Below are 16,885 nucleotides of genomic sequence, written 5' to 3'. Positions count from 1 at the left end.
AGTCTAGGAGGTGTCATAACTCCCAAATGATATCTGGATGGGTTTCAGGGAGGTGCACTAAGAGTTGCCACATGGGGACCAAAGTTAAGATGGGCGGTGATGCACGAAGCTACCTGCAGAGCAACCCACCTTTTTGTGTATGGGTGGGCATGGTGAGCACCTCAACGGTGACCAAGCTCTCTCCTCCTTTGATTCCTCAGGATTGTGTAAACTTGGGCTCTTCCTCCTTAGAGGGGAAAGGGAGCCATTTAAAAAGGCGAAAGATTTATGCGGTCTGAAGAGAAACCAGAGCATAAGGGAGCCATTTATAAAGACTGACATTGCTGACCATGGCAAATGGGGTCCAGAATTAGATTTGCTTTGCTATAATAAGGACAGGTGACATTTCCTGGGCACTTTGAGTGTGAGGGGCAACCGATTATATTAGCATGCACACCTGACCTGTTCACTCCTCAGAGTTTCTAAAGGAATTAGTGTTATACCTTGCTGGCCACATCCTTCTTCCCTTTAAACTCCTATACATACATACAACAGCGTGAGAAAGTCTTTTTATTTTGTGGGAACTCTAAAATAGGGTCAATTGACTTTAACTATAGTATATTTAAACCAACAGTTATATTAATAATGTTATGTTATTAAAATTACTTCTTTTTTTAAAAAAAATATATTCCATTGATTTTTTACAGAGAGGAAGGGAGACGGATAGAGAGTTAGAAACATTGATGGGAGAGAAACATCCATCAACTGCCTCCTGCACACCCCCACTGGGGATGTGCCCGCAACCAAGGCACATGCCCTTGGCCGGAATTGAACCTGGGACCCTCCAGTCCACAGGCTGACGCTCTATCCACTGAGCAAAACTGGCCAGGGCAATAAAATTACTTCTAATTAGTATAAATTCAAGTTACAATCTCTAACTTATCATGTAAAATGGATTGTAAACCTCATTGCTGATTTGTGAATTTCCAGAGGCCAACTAGTAATTGTTTGACTTACCATTGTAAAAAAAATGTACCCAAGTGAGAAATAGAGTCATCATATAAATATGCTGAGGCTGGCATAATTGACTATGTCATGGAGTTGGTATAAAATATTCAAAGGGCTCTAACATGGGCGGGGGGTGGGGTGAGAGACAGACATAACCTCTGATTGAATTGGTGTGTGATTCAGAAACTACAGATTTTTCCTATGATTCTATAAAGGAATAATTAGCTAAAAATATGAGAATGGTACCTAAGATTAATGATAACATCAATAAGCTATTTGAACACAATAGGCTAAAAATGAACACATGGAATATAGCAATTAAGCACATTTGGCTTAAATAAAACACCTTTATTTGTCAGGAAAATTACCCACTGTGTTTATATTTCCACTGGGAAATATTTCTTGGCATCGGGGGCAACTAAAGCATTTCAAAAATAGTGGGAACAATAACCAAGTTAAAAATACTTCAGAAAGGAAGGGAGGAAGGAAGGAAGGAAGGGAAGAAGGAAGGAAGGAAGGAAGGAAGGAAGGAAGGAAGGAAGGAAGGAAGGAAGGAAGGAAGGAAAGAAGAAAGAAAGGAAGAAGGAAAGGCACACTCCTGGTTATGATTAACAAATTTTAGTAAAATAAAAGAATGGACATTAAGAAAAAAAGTATTATATATACATCAAGAGAGTAGTGAAAACTTGGGTAATAAACAGCATGGGCTTATACAGAACAGATCATGTCAGACATATTCAATTGCATTCCTTTGATTAAATTACGAAGTGGATGAAAGGACTTCAGTAGATGTAATATATCTGGACTTTGCTATACCATTTTCTTTATGCCTTATGAAAGCTTACTTAAAATTTTAATTAAAATTAGCTTAGCTATTTACACTGAAATAAATAGCCTGAAATAAACTCATTAAAAAAGGGAGGAATGAGATTTATTAGCAATATATAAGTTGTGAAAGGAGGTGGAAAGCTCTTGAATGGGCACTGGATGAACAATTAATCCCTAAAACCAGTGAGAACTATTAAAAGAGTAGAGAGGTGAGATGCTAATACAGCTTATAGAACAGAATGGCCTTCTCAAATATTACAATTCAATATTCATTTTGAGGGATCTGGAAAAAATATTTTTGCAATATGAGAAATGACATAAGTACTGTCAATTTACAGATGTGCTAGCAAGGGATTCTCTGGTCTGCCACCACCTGACAATTTTGTTCCTAGAAAATCTTTAGTAATCAAAATGTGTTACAGCCCTAGCTGGTTTGGCTCAGTGGGTAAAGCATCAGCCTGCAGACCGAAGGGTCCCGTGCAGACCGAAAGGTCCCGGGTTTAATTCTAGTCAAGGGCATATACCTCGGTTGCAGGCTCCTCCCCTGCCTGGACCCTGGTCAGAGTTTGTGCAGAGATGTTTTCTCTCTAAAAATCAATGGAAAAATATCCTCAGGTGAGGATTAAAAAAAAAAGAAAGAAATATTGCATTATAAAATCTGTTGTGTCAATGAGAAAAAGGGCCTTAGGTCCTAAAGAGTTTGAAAATGGCAATAGTAAAATTATATTTTCTCGAGGAAGTTTAATGAATGTTGCCTTAGATCCCATCTATGTTTTGGTCATTAATAATGGTCTTTATGTTCGTGCACTGGGTGGGGGTGGTCCCTCAGCCTGGCCTGTACCCTCTCCAATCCGGGACCCCTCAGGGAATGTCTGACTGCCTCTCGCAATCCAGGACTGCTGGCTCCCAACCGCTCACCTGGCTGCCTGCCTGATCACCCCTAACTGCTTTGCCTACCTTCTTGATCACCCCTAACCACCTCTGCCTGCCTGCCTGCTTGATCACCCCTAACCGCCTCTGCCTTGCCCTGTACCCAGGACCCAGGATTCCCTCCTCTGGCCAGTCGCAGGCACCTGGGACCTGGGCTTCCCTTTCTCTGGCTGGCCACAGGCACCCAGGACCCGGGCCTGCTTTGCCTGGGCCAGCTGCAGCTTCAGGGGACCGCGGGGCAGGCGGTTTGTCCCCTTCCTGAGCTGCAGCCCCAGCCGCTGGCACCCAGGATTGCGAGGCGTGTGGCTTGTCCCTCTCCTGGGCCACAGCCTGGCTGGTCCCCATTCCTCTCTCATGAGCTCATTTGTGCCTGGCTGGTCCCCATTCCTCTCTCCCCAGTGTTGACTGTTTGAGCCGTTATGGCATGACAGTGTGAGGGCGTGATGACTATTTGCATATTAGCTCTTTATTATATAGGATTACCATTAACCCTATCTTTAGCACAGTGCTCCCATACATTCTTATCATCCTCATTATCCCTACTGTTATAAAGAAAGCAGCCATTCTAACAGTTGCTTCAATTTTTTTCTTACATGAGTGTCTTGGCACCTAGACATGATCCTGATATAACTGATAATCTGTTTTGCAATATATCAATCACATCCGATCCAATTCAGAACATGAAAGTTCACACTATCAAATAAAAGCTGTATATACAAGTAAGTTGGTTAACAACACACCCAAAATGCATCTCATTCAGGATAACGGGCCACAATTTTCAGTAGCTGCCACTAACTGTGCAATCCTCTGGTGCTGTAGTATAGTGATATTCTAACAGATTCCAGAGCTCCCCGCTCAGAGCCCTCCGCTTTCCTCAGAGTGGCTGATTGTAAAAGCTTTCAGGCCATCCTAGCAGAAAGACTTATTGAACTTGTCAGGATAGGGAGATGAGTTTTCCCTCTACTCTCCTTGCTGTACAATTCCTTGCAATCCCCAACATATGCTTATAAAAGTTCCCTCTGCTTTATAAACTGCTAAAGCTTCTAAACCAGAAAATATGGTAATGTGTTAAACAGATACGTAGTCTTTTCCCTCCAGGAGCACAAAACTCTTTTTAAGGCAAACATACTGTTACTATGAATCACGATTCTGTTTTCACCACTCTACACAAATGTAATTGAAAAACAACACACTGGGATTATTTTAGGACCAAGAATTAACATAAATTGTGCAAAGAAAATGGGTAACAGAAATGATATTGTCATTTTTGGGATTTGGGCATTTGTCAACACTTGGAAGTCAGAACTCTGTTGCTTCTATAGAATTAATTCACATACTAGGCAGAATTTTAGCTGATTTAGAGTTTTAACTGTCTTTTGAGAAAAAAATTAAATGTACATAAATATGTCTTTTTGACAACCAAGAACAAGCATGAAAATTAAAGAGGGAAATATCAAAACACCAACAAACATTTCATGTTTGACTAGTCATTGAGATGGTCCCTAATTTGAGATCAGGTTTTTACTGGCCTATCATTCATCTATCTATCTATCTATCTATCTATCTATCTATCTATCTATCTATCTATCATCTATTATCATCTATCTTTCTATCTATTTATCTATCATTCAAATCACACAGTTATCAGTCTCTAATGTGCATAGTCAATCTCCAAGTTCACAGAGGTGGGATACATTATGCAGTATTTACAAAATTTACTTGCCCAAGGAAGCCCTCCTTTTGGAGAAACATCAAGTTTAATGACAGTTCTGTTGCACAACAGTTTGGGAAACCCAACTCATTCAGTTTTCAACCAAAGATAAGAGTGGCCCATGAGGTCATTCTTGACTTAGATGCCTTTGTCTTTTCAAACCAGACAGGTGGTTGGTTTGCTTAGAGTCAGACAATGCAGAACACAGGGTTTCCAGGTAAACCAATTTTTATGATCTTTAGTTGGTTACTCCTAAAAAAAACCAAACAAACCAACTACTAGTTTTTTTAGGACACAAGATCTTCTGAACACTTGATCACTTCCTTAGTGAACACGCTGTTCACAATGAAGGTAGTGAGTTACATGTGACTCAGGAGGTACCACTTATATTAAAGTGTTAAATGGGGTGGGCAATTGGAATGAGGCTATGAAATGGTGGACAGGGGGTTATGATTGTATAATCAGACGTGGAGTAGAATTTTTGTGCTATAGGAAGGACTTTTATTTTGTGTAGGAAAGCTAATTGATGTGTCTGTTCATTGTGCCAAGGTAGACCTCAATACCTAGTCTGAATGGGAGCCATTACTGGAAACAAAACTACTGCTATTTATCTACTGAGGAATAAAAAGAATTTGTGAGTTATCCATGATTTTTTTTTGAAATATAACTGGAATTTTGGTTTTACTCAGATATGGTGAGTGTTATGCCCAGATTTCAGGATCCCCAAGAAACCACATCAGGGAGCCAGCCAGTCCGATGCAAAAGCATAAGAGTCTTTATTCGAGCTAGCTCGGCTCCCCCACCTTGCCGACGCATCGACAGGAAGCAGAGAGAGATAACTCTGTGTGGAGACGGGTTTTATAGGGGGGTTGGAGTAAGGGAAGGAGAAAGGACTGTGCTCTGCCAATTGGCCAGGCACAAGTCGGTGTCTTATTCCTGGGTGTGGCTAGCAGAGGCTTAGACTTCCGGGAAGAAGCTCCTTGCCAAGCACGTGGCCAAGGTAAGATGGAGCACTTACCCTGGGGCAAGATGGAGGGCCTAGCCCTCGCCCTTTCAGTGAGGCCAACAGATCAGGAGATTATTGCCATTAAAAAAATAGTTTGTTACAGCTCCCAAGAGAGGGGCTGCCATGCCATGTAGTGCCACACGAGCAAGCAATGGGCCCAGTGAGTAGGCAACAGAAGCAAGGGGAAAGCATGGGTAAGAGCCTTTACCGTGATTTTCCATGGAGCATATGGGTGAGGCAGAATAAGCAGCTGAGCAGGCCTTGGATGGAATAGTTGGAGCAGTTTTGGCAGGCTCTGCGCTATAGGGGCCGTCCTTAGTTTAGTACCTGGCCCAGGGTACTCAGGGCAGAGGAATATTGCCTCCTGGTCTGAGTTTGAGCTCTGGATTGGTGATTTGCATATTAAAGGTACACTCTGGGACAGTAGTGAGGCCCCAGATGAGAGAGCTTCAAGAATACAGAAAATAAAGAAATTGAGTTAATTCAAGACTCTGGAATGCAGAAAGAGTCTAAGTAGTGAGAAATTTAAGAACTTTGTTCCAGTATCCTCTGCTCTACCTGTAAGGTTCTAGGGAAGCTCCCACCTCAGAACCTCTGCATTTGCTATTCCCTCTTCCTGGCATTCTTTACAAACTTATCTTCATGGCTTCCTCCCGTGTTTCCTTCATATCTTTATCTAAATAGCACTGTTACATTAAATCATTCTTCCACCACCTTACTTAAAATTGCACCCCTCCCAACAGTCCCTTTACTTTACCTGCTTTACTTTTCTTGATAACACCACTCTCTAACATACATTTTGCTTGTTTGTTTTATTATCTCTCTCCCATAACTAGAATGCAAGCTCTATAAAAGTGGGGGTAGTTGTGGTTGTACAGTAAGTAATGTTTTACTTACTGTTGCATCTCCATAATCTTGAACAGTTCCTGCACATGCTGGGTACTTGATAAATATTTGTTGAATGAATGAGTAAGTGGATGAGCAATGATGTTCAACAGTCAACTTAGAGCTCTCTTATGTTCTCTTCAAACCTCCAATAACACTCTGTTGTACACACAGCCTTGGGTTATGGTGCTTTGGACAATGAACCAGAAGAGTTCATTTGGGATGAAATGGTGTAGAGAGTAGGTGGTATGTGAGGAGGAGAAATCACTGGTGGGAGCAAGAGCAAAAATTCATAGCAAAATTGAAGAATGAGATGTATCTAGAAGAACTGTAGGGGACAAAGATGGATTTGGATTTCCCCAAGCATGTGGTATGGGCAATTCAATCATTTTACCTGAATATTAGAAAAGAGTGACCTCAGATGACTAAAAGGTTAAGGTAACTATGGGTTACAACGACACTGCAAGATAGTCTTAGGTAAAAGACAGAAACATTTAAAGAAAAACAATAAAAAGCATCAACAAACCAACAAGAAAGCCCACTGCATGGGACAACATATTTGCTAATGTTATCATTGATAAGGGTTTAATCTCCAACATTTACAGGGAGCTCATACAACTTAACAAAATGAAGATAAACAACTCAATCAAAAAATTGGCAATGGACCTAAATAGATACTTTTCGAAAGAAGACATAAAGAAGGCCAAGAGACATATGAAAACATGCTCAAAGTCACTAATCATCTGAGAGATGCAAATCAAAATGACAATGTGGTACCATCTCACACCTGTCAGAATGGCTATCATCAACAAATCAACAAACGACAAGTGCTGGCAAGGATGTGGAGAAAAAGGAACCCTTGTGCACTGCTGGTGGGAACGCAGACTGGTGCAGCCACTGTGGAGAACAGTATGGAGTTTCCTCAAAAAACTAAAAATGGAACTCCCATTTGACCCCATGACCCCACTTCTAGGAATATATCCCAAGAAACTAGAAACACCAATTAGAAAGGATATGTGCACCCCTATGTTCATAGCAGCACAATTTACCATAGCTAAGATCTGGAAACAGCCTAAGTACCCATCAGTAGAGGAGTGGATTAAAAAACTGTGGTACATCTACACAATGGAATACTACGCAGCAATAAAAAAGAAGGAGTTCTTACCATTTGCAACAGCATGGATGGAACTGGAGAGCATTATGCTAAGTGAAATAAGCCAGTCAGAGAAAGATAAATATCACATGATCTCACTCATTTGTGGAATATAATGGACAACATAAACTGATGAACAAAAACAGATCCAGAGACAGAGAAGCATCGATCAGCCCGTCAAACCTCAGAGGGAAGGGAGGGGAGGGTGGGGATAAGGGAGAGAGATCCACCAAAGGACTTGTATGCATACATATAAGCATAACCAATGGACACAGACAGCAGGGGATGAGGGCATGAGTGGGGGTGGGGGGGTGGGCGGCAATGGACACATATGTAATTCATAAGGACACATATGTAATACCTTAATCAATAAAGAAAAAAAAGAAGCAATCTGACTTTCTATGGCAAGTGCAATTCATAGAAGAAAGGAAGCACATTGATTTTCATTGAAGAGTAAGGAGACAAGGCGATTACTAGTGTCATTCTCAGCAGTTCTTTGGTGATGTTTTCAGTGCATTTCACTGATATGTAGGAAACAAAAACCTCACCCCAAATTTTCATAGTCTGTGAGTCAACATTGCAAGAACATGTGCAATAATGCAGCCGCCCTTAGGTAAATTAAAACACCACTATTGTTTCTGTTTGGGAGTTAATCTCTTACACATTTTTAAGATTCCACTTTGCAGATATTTTTTCCCCAGTCAATGCAGTACTTGCTTTGTTTTGTCATCTAATTTTTCAATCACCTACTTCCAGCTGATAATAAAAGAAATGAAAAACATTCCAAGTGTATGCTCAGGTCTGTGTTTGTATTGCCAATTCTGGAACTACTTGTACATAATAATAGTAGATCATTTCTCTGAACTGAAGGCAATTTATGTTTATTTGTGATGTGACAAGTCTACTATATACCTATGGAACAAGAACACTAAATTTTATTGTAAGGCTTTCTGATGAGATACAATATACTTCAAACATATTTTAGTATATGCGAATAAAATAACTTTTTTCAGTAAGTGATACAGAGAAAATATTTAAATGTTGAGTAAGCCTTGTAATTTTTATGTTCACAGCTTTGTCAGAAAGATGTTGTCTTCCCAGCAGCATCATGTTATCAAAGATGCAAACCTTAAATCAACAGCTGTTACACCTTCAGCAAGTTATGAAATTTCCCTGATTTATAGCAAACATTTTTTTTTCATTTCTTTTCTCAGTCAAGCAGGAAAATTAAGGTTATTTTCATGTAAAAGTTACACACATTGTGGCTTAGTATTGCACACAATCCACATCTCTTATCTTTTAAATTAAATTGCTATTGAATTGAATGTGATCTGAGGGCTCTTTTTTACTAATACCAGAAATACTGTGAGTAAATAGAAGGTAGAAACATTATTTACATAAAAATAAAGAGAAGCTAACACAGACATAATAATAGGAATCATTTTTATGATTTTCATGATTTGCATTTTACTGATAAAGCAGAACAAAATGAAAATAAAAGCTAAAGAGATTTGTGGTAGTGGAGGAGAGAAATGCTCCAGCTTCATTTCTGTTGGTTTTAGCTGCTCTTTTAAAAAGTCTACTTTGCCTTAAACGGGTCAGAGAAGGTTACCTTCTGGTGAATTTAGGTAACTAATACTTTTAAGTTACAATCCACTCTTTTTTTAAACATACACATTTAACTTTGTCATTGTCATGTAAAGCTTGATTTTATAAAACACAGAAAGTCATTAAGATTTCCTTATCACCAGAATTTAAACTGGAGAAATAGTGACAGCTGTGGAAGTATAAATTATATACAGTAAAATCAAATAATTGGAGTTTTTTTTCAATATGAAAATTGTACAAATGAAATAAATGGCAAAGGATCTTTTAGGAGTATTCTGTTAGAGCTAAGAGTGACCTGGTAATTCCTCAAATTGTTTGCCCAAATTAAGGATAACTAACATGTATTAAATATTTATAATGCAGTATTTATTGAAATGTTTTTTATAGAGCAACTACTGTAATGCTGATAACTCTGCAGAGCTAAATTCTGTTATATCCCCATGGTACTGATGAGGGGATGGCGACCCAGTGTATGGCAGAGTGCCCAAGGCCTTAGGTGGTAGAATAAGAATTCCAATCCAGGTCGTCTGACTCATCAGAAAGAAGCCTCAGCAGATGGAACTTTCAACATTATGTAACCTGGGCTCCTGGTCACAGGGACGAATGTCTCTGGAGAATTCAAGCATCCTCTGGAAGCAGCAGACGATACTGAAACGGTCACATTCTTGATAAGGGTAGTTTGCTGACACATGATGGGTATACGAGGTCTATTTTATTTATCTCCTATGCACAATCACAGTGGCTACTATGTGCCAGTCACTGTTCCAAGCACTTTATAAATATTAACTATATGAGATAGGTACTATTATCTCGTTTTATACATGAGAAAACGGAGTCATGGCTTAAACCACTTGCACAAGGAAATATAGCTAATGAATGATACGGTTCTGACAGAAAGAGTTTGGGTTTATAATCTGCACTATTAACCGCACTGCACCAAGGCTGTCTGGTCTGTCTCATCAGACATTGCTTTAATAAACCACCCCCAAACTAGTGGCTTACAACCGGCATATACTTCTCTTGCTTACTGGTCTTCCAGTTGGACCATAGTTGTGCTGACCTAGGAAGGGTGCAGCTGGATGGCTCTCCTCCTAACTGTGGGTCAGATGGCCTTCGCTCCAAGCTGGTGGGTTGGGTTCAGGTCCACTATGCATGTGCTGCTTGAAGGGCTCAGTCTGAAGAGCAGCAGCTCCCCAGGGCATGCTCTTCTCAGGCAGTTCAGCAGAACACCACAGACAAGGCAACTACACAAGCATATTGAAGGCCACTACTCACCTCACATCTGCTAACATGTCATTGGTCAAAACAGGTAATGCAGGAAGTAGATTCTTCCCACGTGGGATGAAGAGGGTAGTGAATGCTTCCTGAACAGCAAGCCATAAGATCACTCTCTACCCTGTTACCTCTCAGATTTAGGAGTGGGCTGTGTCTGAGTTAAGGTTATTCTAGCTATTAAATTATATAAGTTCCCAAATTTCCCCCAAGTCTCAATTGTTTAACACAATGATAGTTTCTCACACGCATGGCATTCGAGCAGTATTCCACAGGCTCATTCATGGACTCAACTCGGTCCCAACCTAGTATCCTGGCTCTACCTTCCTCTGTGTTCTCAGGGACCTCTCCATTCAGCTGACAGATGCAGAAGAAAAATGGTCAATTGGGCATGCAAGCTTGCTATGCATGCAATCTGGAAGTCACAGTCATTCTATTGGCTAGAACTCAGTCACATGGTCGCTGCTAGCGTCAAGAAAGGCTAGGAAATGAGATAGAGTAGCAAACTCAGAAAGGAGGATAGATGGATTTGGTGAGAGCACCTAGCCAGCCTATGTTATGGATGGCAAAGTTCTTTTGAAAAGGCAAAGGTATTCAAGTGAGTGTGCAAGAAAGCCCGGGTATTTGTGCTTCATGTTAGTACTTTATAGCTGGCCCAAACTAGGAAGGCTTGGATATAGTTAGTCTATTTCTAAAATGAAGGTAAAAGTCTTAGCATACAATCATAGCTTTATGATAGTGGATCCGATAAAATGTTGGCATTTTGTGTGACTGGGTGGGCAGGTGGTCAAGAGAAAGAGAGAAAGCCCTCTCTACTGATTCCTACCTACAGCTTGTCCTGTAAAAACGAACCGGAGTGAGAGAGCACATAGATTACACCAGAATGAAGCAGTCAATCTGTACAAATGGGAAGTTTTGAAGTCCCAGAGCAGAGGATGAGTCTTTTGAGGAAAATATGTTGCAATGGCATGATTTCCCTGGAGTCGTTTTTTAGAACAAACATTTCTCTGCAGTTTTATGAAAGCGCGCTATCTTTCCTCTAGGCTTCAGAAAAGCCACATCTTCCCAGTTCATCGTCACTGTTTTTGAGGACCCACGACCAGTTAAAACTGCATGTCATCACCTAACCTTGTAATTTTTCCTTTTGTGTATTTTTACAATAAAATTACTCATAAGAGACAGGTGGAAGATGAAAGATTAAATCTAGTCTTCCAAAGTGCCAACTCAAACTCAATTTTGAGGCAGAGCTGCAGCTATACTATGAAAACAAGAATTCAGCTAAACAGGTTATTCATGATATGACTCACCAATTACTAATACAATTATAATGACACTTGTTACAATGAGAAGTTCAATTACATTACAGCAAAATTACTATAAAATACAAAATTGATGTTTCTTACCTTTTCATTTTTAGGGATTTGAAGCATCTACTGGTAAATCACATCTGGTAGCTGTCAGTTTTCCATCATTATTTATGCCAGCTGTATTATTGACATGAAAGTCAGGTTTTCCTCGCTCCCCTTAAAACACTTAGAATGGTTGTTTTTGAATCTTGATTTTTGACAAGTACTTTTTGTGTCAAAAACATATTATGTCATAGCATAAATCACTGCTTCAGTCCCGGCATGCATGCTTTTCTAAAAGGAGATAAGATCTGTTAGATTTCTTTTAAGTGAAAACCCATTGAAAAAACAGGATGAAAAAAAATTGTCAGCTACATATCACCCACAACATTGTAGTTCAATTTATAGTATTTGCTTTGCACAAGTTATACAGCAAATTTAATGGGGAATGTGGATGAGGGATTTTTGTGTCTAAAACATGATAATCATAATGGCAATGCTATTTGTAAGGATTTACGCTTTAATTGATTTTGTTATTTTCCTGGGAATTTCTGTATCTTGTACCTTAAAAAAGAAATTTTGCAATGTTGTCAAAACTTAACTAGTATTGGCGGTTGTTGTTGGTTTATTTGGTTTAGGTGGCCTTGAGAAATCTTTTCTTTATTTTTCTGTCTCTCTCTTCTTATAAGTAACACTGTTGGTTCATGGGAAAGAAGTATTCTCTAGCATTAAAACAGCCGGTACCTCAATATTCATATTTTTAAGTTGAAATAGCACAGTGAGATCATTGTGGATAGAAAAGAAGGAAATAAATCAGCATGTGCAATATTATCATTCACTTTACATCATGAAATACAAATATAGCTGCCATATTCTAACACTCACCATAGGTAAATTGAAAATATATATCACTATTTAACATAGTGAAAAAAGAGAGAGTATTTATGACTATGGGATGTATAGTATTTCAGTAATGTGTCTTATTAAAGCAAAGTAAATCGACTACTGGGTAGTAAAATTGCAAAGAGCTTATAAAAGTGCTGAATCAGAGTCTTAATGTATAGAAAAAAATCTTGCACATTTAGAACAAACAACATATTGCAGTTTATTAATTTTTGGAATAGGCTATAGCATTGTGCAGCATTTTAAAAACACAAAAAGGTATCAAAGTGAATTTTGATATGGGAAGAGTTGTCTTCAGTGGCAGGAACCAGCAGCTCTGACCACAGCGATGATTCTGGGTGGTGGGAGAGCCATTGCAGTACTTCCTCCTCTACTTCCATAGTGGATGTGATTCAAGCTGGGGTCGAAGAACTTTTTTTTTTAAATTACAGCTGGGAGCTAGAAGAAAAAGCACTTCTACAGTCAGTTTGCAATATGAGAGAATAAGGTCAAAATACAGCAGGAGCAGAGCAGAGAAGAAAGAATCTTGTTTGTGATTAAAATACTGTGTTGAGGCTCTAACAATCCCAGAAGCTACTCTGCTGAGGTTTGATCCTGCATTTCTGTGAGACTCCACAGCATCTTTCCAATAAACATTCCCTCCTATTTTTCCTTATTTCTGGAAGTTCAGGTTAAGTTTTTATCATTTTCAACCAAATGAATAAAGAAATCCTGTCATATTATATAATTATGTATGTTTATTTGAACAAAATATTTAAATTAAAACTCTAACAGCCTTTAAGACTAGGATAATACATTTTAATTAGATAAAAAGGCATATTGGATTATGTGGCTTCAAGGAATGTTTCATAGAATATTTATTTTTTCCTCAAGGCCCCCAAAGATACGTTTTTTATTTTATTTTGATATCTAGTGATAAAACAAGTTTCCAGGCATTCATTTGTACATTCACTTATCCATAAATATTTATTGAGAGCTGCTTTGGACTAGACACCGTTCTAGGTGCTGGGGCTATGATATTGAAAATAAAACATGCAAGGTGTCTGTTTTCATGGAGCTTGCATACATAGTGGCAGAATACAGACCATAAACATAGTAAGAAAGTAATAGAGTGTGTCAGGTGAAAAGAGCCATAGAGAAAAACCCCCACAATACAAAACGAAGAAAGAAGGTAAGTGGGGCTATACTTTTAAATCAGGTGTCAGAATCCTCAGGGAGAAGTTGAGACTGAGCAGCCTGAGAGATGATGCAGAGACCCACAAGTAGGGCGACCATCTGATTTATCAGCCAAATGGGGATACTTTTATGATTGTTCCTGTTTTGGGATAGCAGGCACAAATGGGGACCCTCTTGGGCAAACCAGGATATATGGCCACCCCAGCTCTGTGGGCATTTATCTAGAAGCAGAACATTCCAGAGAGAGGAAAGAGTAAGAGCAAAGGCCCTGAGGAAGAACTGGGTATGTCTGGTTCAAGGTCGTGGCTACAGCCAAGTGGAGAGAGAGAGAGAGAGAGAGAGAGAGAGAGAGAGAGAGAGAGAGAGAGAGAGAAAGAGAGAGAGAGAGGAAGAAGAAGAGAAGACAGCAAAGCATTTCATTAGGGGCCTTGAAGGCCATGGTAAGAACCTTGGTTTTTATTCTGAGTGAAATAGAGTCATAGGAGTGACATGGCCTAACTAGTGTTTTTAAAAAAATAGTAGAGTGTTAGTGGCCAAAAATACAAGTAGGAATTTCACTTACAGGCCATTGTAATAACCCAGGTGAGAAAAGATGGTGAGTGGTAGTGGGTGTGGGTGGAAGTAGCAGAAAGTGGTCAGATCTTTGATGTATTTTAAAGTTAAAAAGAACAGCTTTTGCAGATGGGTTTGAAGGTGGAATATGAGGAAGACGACAATGTCAGGAATGACCCCTGGAAGGTTGCATTTGCTACTTCCTGAGATGGGAAAGATACTGGAGGGACCAGGTTTTAGGAGAAAAGATGTGTTAACTATTGGCCAGGGTAAGCTTTAGGAGTCTATTAAATATCCAAAATAGTTTCCCAAAATAACATCAAGAGTCTATCACCAGGAAGAGAAAAAAAAAGTGTTGAACAGATCAAGTCTGAGGACATAGCAGCCATCACTTCTTGTTATGACAGCTCTAGTGAGCCTAAGCTGGCATCCTACTGGCATTTCTCTAAATTCTCCAAGTCTGTTCTTTCAATAATTAGGTGTACAATATGGCTGCTGTTTTCAGAAGCTGACTTTTTTTTTTTTTTTTTTTTAAAGATTGGAACTTTTGCATATCTTCTGTTCTCCAAAATTTTTTTCAGTGCTTTGGGGTGTATTAAATTGTAACTCTTATAAAATCTATATGTTCTTTGAGAAACTACTCACCTGGAGCTTCTGTTTTTCTAAAGTTTTTTTACCCTATTTTTCATTTTAAAATCACTTATTTGTTCTGTTTTATTTTAGAAATGGTAAGTGTGCCTTGCAGAATATACAGGAAATACAATGCATAGCAAAAAGAAAATGAGACTCCTACATCTAGAAATAACAATTGTTAACATTTCAAGTGTATGCCCTTCTCATATTATTTTTATGCACAAATATGTGTGTCTATATATCCATATATCTATTTCTATATCCACATATATTTAACTCTAGTGGAGTTATATAGTACATTCTGTTTTCAGAACTCACCATTTTAATTTATATCAGGTCATCTCCTTGACAGATAAAATAGAGGCATAAAAGCAATTAGGTAGACAATGCTGTCTGTCATCTAATCTTACACCATCTGTCCTTAACAGAGGGCTTGTTGCTTTCTTATATTTGCTCCAAATAACAAAAAAGTAAGCGAAGTTCATTTTTCACACATCTCAGTTTAATCTAGAATTATCCATTGCTGAATTTCTAACAGATCTAAGCCACTTTCTTACATTCATTTGTCCTTTAGTTTATGCTTATCATGGTCACTGCTGGTTGTGTATTGAACACCCATTCTACCCACTCCCTGAAAGAACTCCTTTCTACTTGGTTGAATTATACTCATCTTCACCCCGCACTCCCCTATATAGGCAGCAATGTGCCTCATACATTCCACTACTTTTTAAATTTTATTATTTGAATGAACATACAATTGGCATCTTTTTTCTTTCTTTCTTTCTTTCTTTCTTTTTCTTTCTTTCTTTCTTTCTTTCTTTCTTTCTTTCTTTCTCTCTCTCTCTCTCTCTCTCTCTCTCTCTCTCTCTCTCTCTCCTTCCTTCCTTCCTTCCTTCCTTCCTTCCTTCCTTCCTTCCTTCCTTCCTTCCTTCCTGAATAGTTCCATCACCCCAGAATACTCCATTGTGCTATTCCTTTACAGTCTTACCCTCCTCCTTACTCCTAGCCCCTGGCATCACTGATTTAGTGTCTGTTACTAGCATTTTATCTTTTTGATAGTGTCATAAATGTAATCACACAGGCTGTAACCTTTGAGTCCGGCTACTTTCGCTTAGCACAATGCTTTTGAAACAATGCTTTTTGAAATTATTATGTGTATCAATACTTTGTTTCTTTTTATTGCTGAGTAGTATTTTATTTTAGGTATGTACCCAAATTTGTTTATTCATTCAACTGTTGAAGGATATCTGCATTGTTTCCAATTTCTGGTGGTTATGAATAAATATTTGATACAGCATTTTTTGTGTGAACATAGTTTATAGCCCTCTAGAGTATATACTTGGGAGTAGGATTAATGGCCATATAATATGTACATTTAACATTGTAAGAAATTGACCAACTGTCTTCTAGAGTGGCTGAATCATATAGCATTACCATCAGCATTTATGACAGTACCCATTGTTTCACATCTACTGCTCATGGTTTGGTCAGTGCTTTTTAAATTTTAGCCCCTCTTACAAATAGATACTCGTATCTCATTGTGGTTTTAATTTGCATTTCCCCAATGACTGATGTTGTGTAACATGCTTCTTTGACTTACAGATATACATTTTGGTAAAGTGTTCAAGTCCTTTGCCCATTTCTTAACTGGGTTATTTTATTGTTGAGTTATGACAGATCTTTATATATTCTTTTCAAGAATATATGACTATATTTAAGTTCTTTTCCAGATGTATGATTTAAAACATATTTTCTCCAAGTATGTTGAGTTTTTGTGTAGCGGATTTATCCAGTGATGTCAGTGGTGTATTAAAGTCCCCTACTATGATTGTATTGTTGTCGATCTCTCCCCTGATATCTTCCAGAAGTTTTCTTATGTATGTGGGTGCTCCTGC

The 16,885-nt window shown here is 38.7% G+C and overlaps 1 long non-coding RNA gene across 3 annotated transcripts in view; it reads right to left on the bottom strand.

Annotated features, from left to right (window-relative positions):
* Window positions 1–16,885, bottom strand: part of LOC139006897 (uncharacterized) — a 78,043-nt gene that overhangs the window by 27,409 nt on the left and 33,749 nt on the right. For 2 of the 3 annotated variants that reach the window (XR_011470807.1, XR_011470806.1), the window contains exon 4: window positions 11,784–12,020. This is a non-coding gene — a long non-coding RNA (uncharacterized lncRNA). Of the gene's footprint in view, window positions 1–11,783; window positions 12,021–12,594; window positions 13,068–16,885 lie in introns of those variants that run through there. The other variant, XR_011470805.1, reaches the window with a different exon arrangement.

Source organism: Myotis yumanensis, unplaced genomic scaffold (genome assembly GCF_028538775.1).
Source record: "Myotis yumanensis isolate MYYU_CA2020_CCGP unplaced genomic scaffold, mMyoYum1.0.hap1 SCAF_3, whole genome shotgun sequence".
NCBI classification, from domain to species: domain Eukaryota; kingdom Metazoa; phylum Chordata; class Mammalia; order Chiroptera; family Vespertilionidae; genus Myotis; species Myotis yumanensis.
The sequence above is the reverse complement of the archived record's forward strand: the minus strand, read 5'-3'. Positions and strand labels throughout refer to the sequence as shown.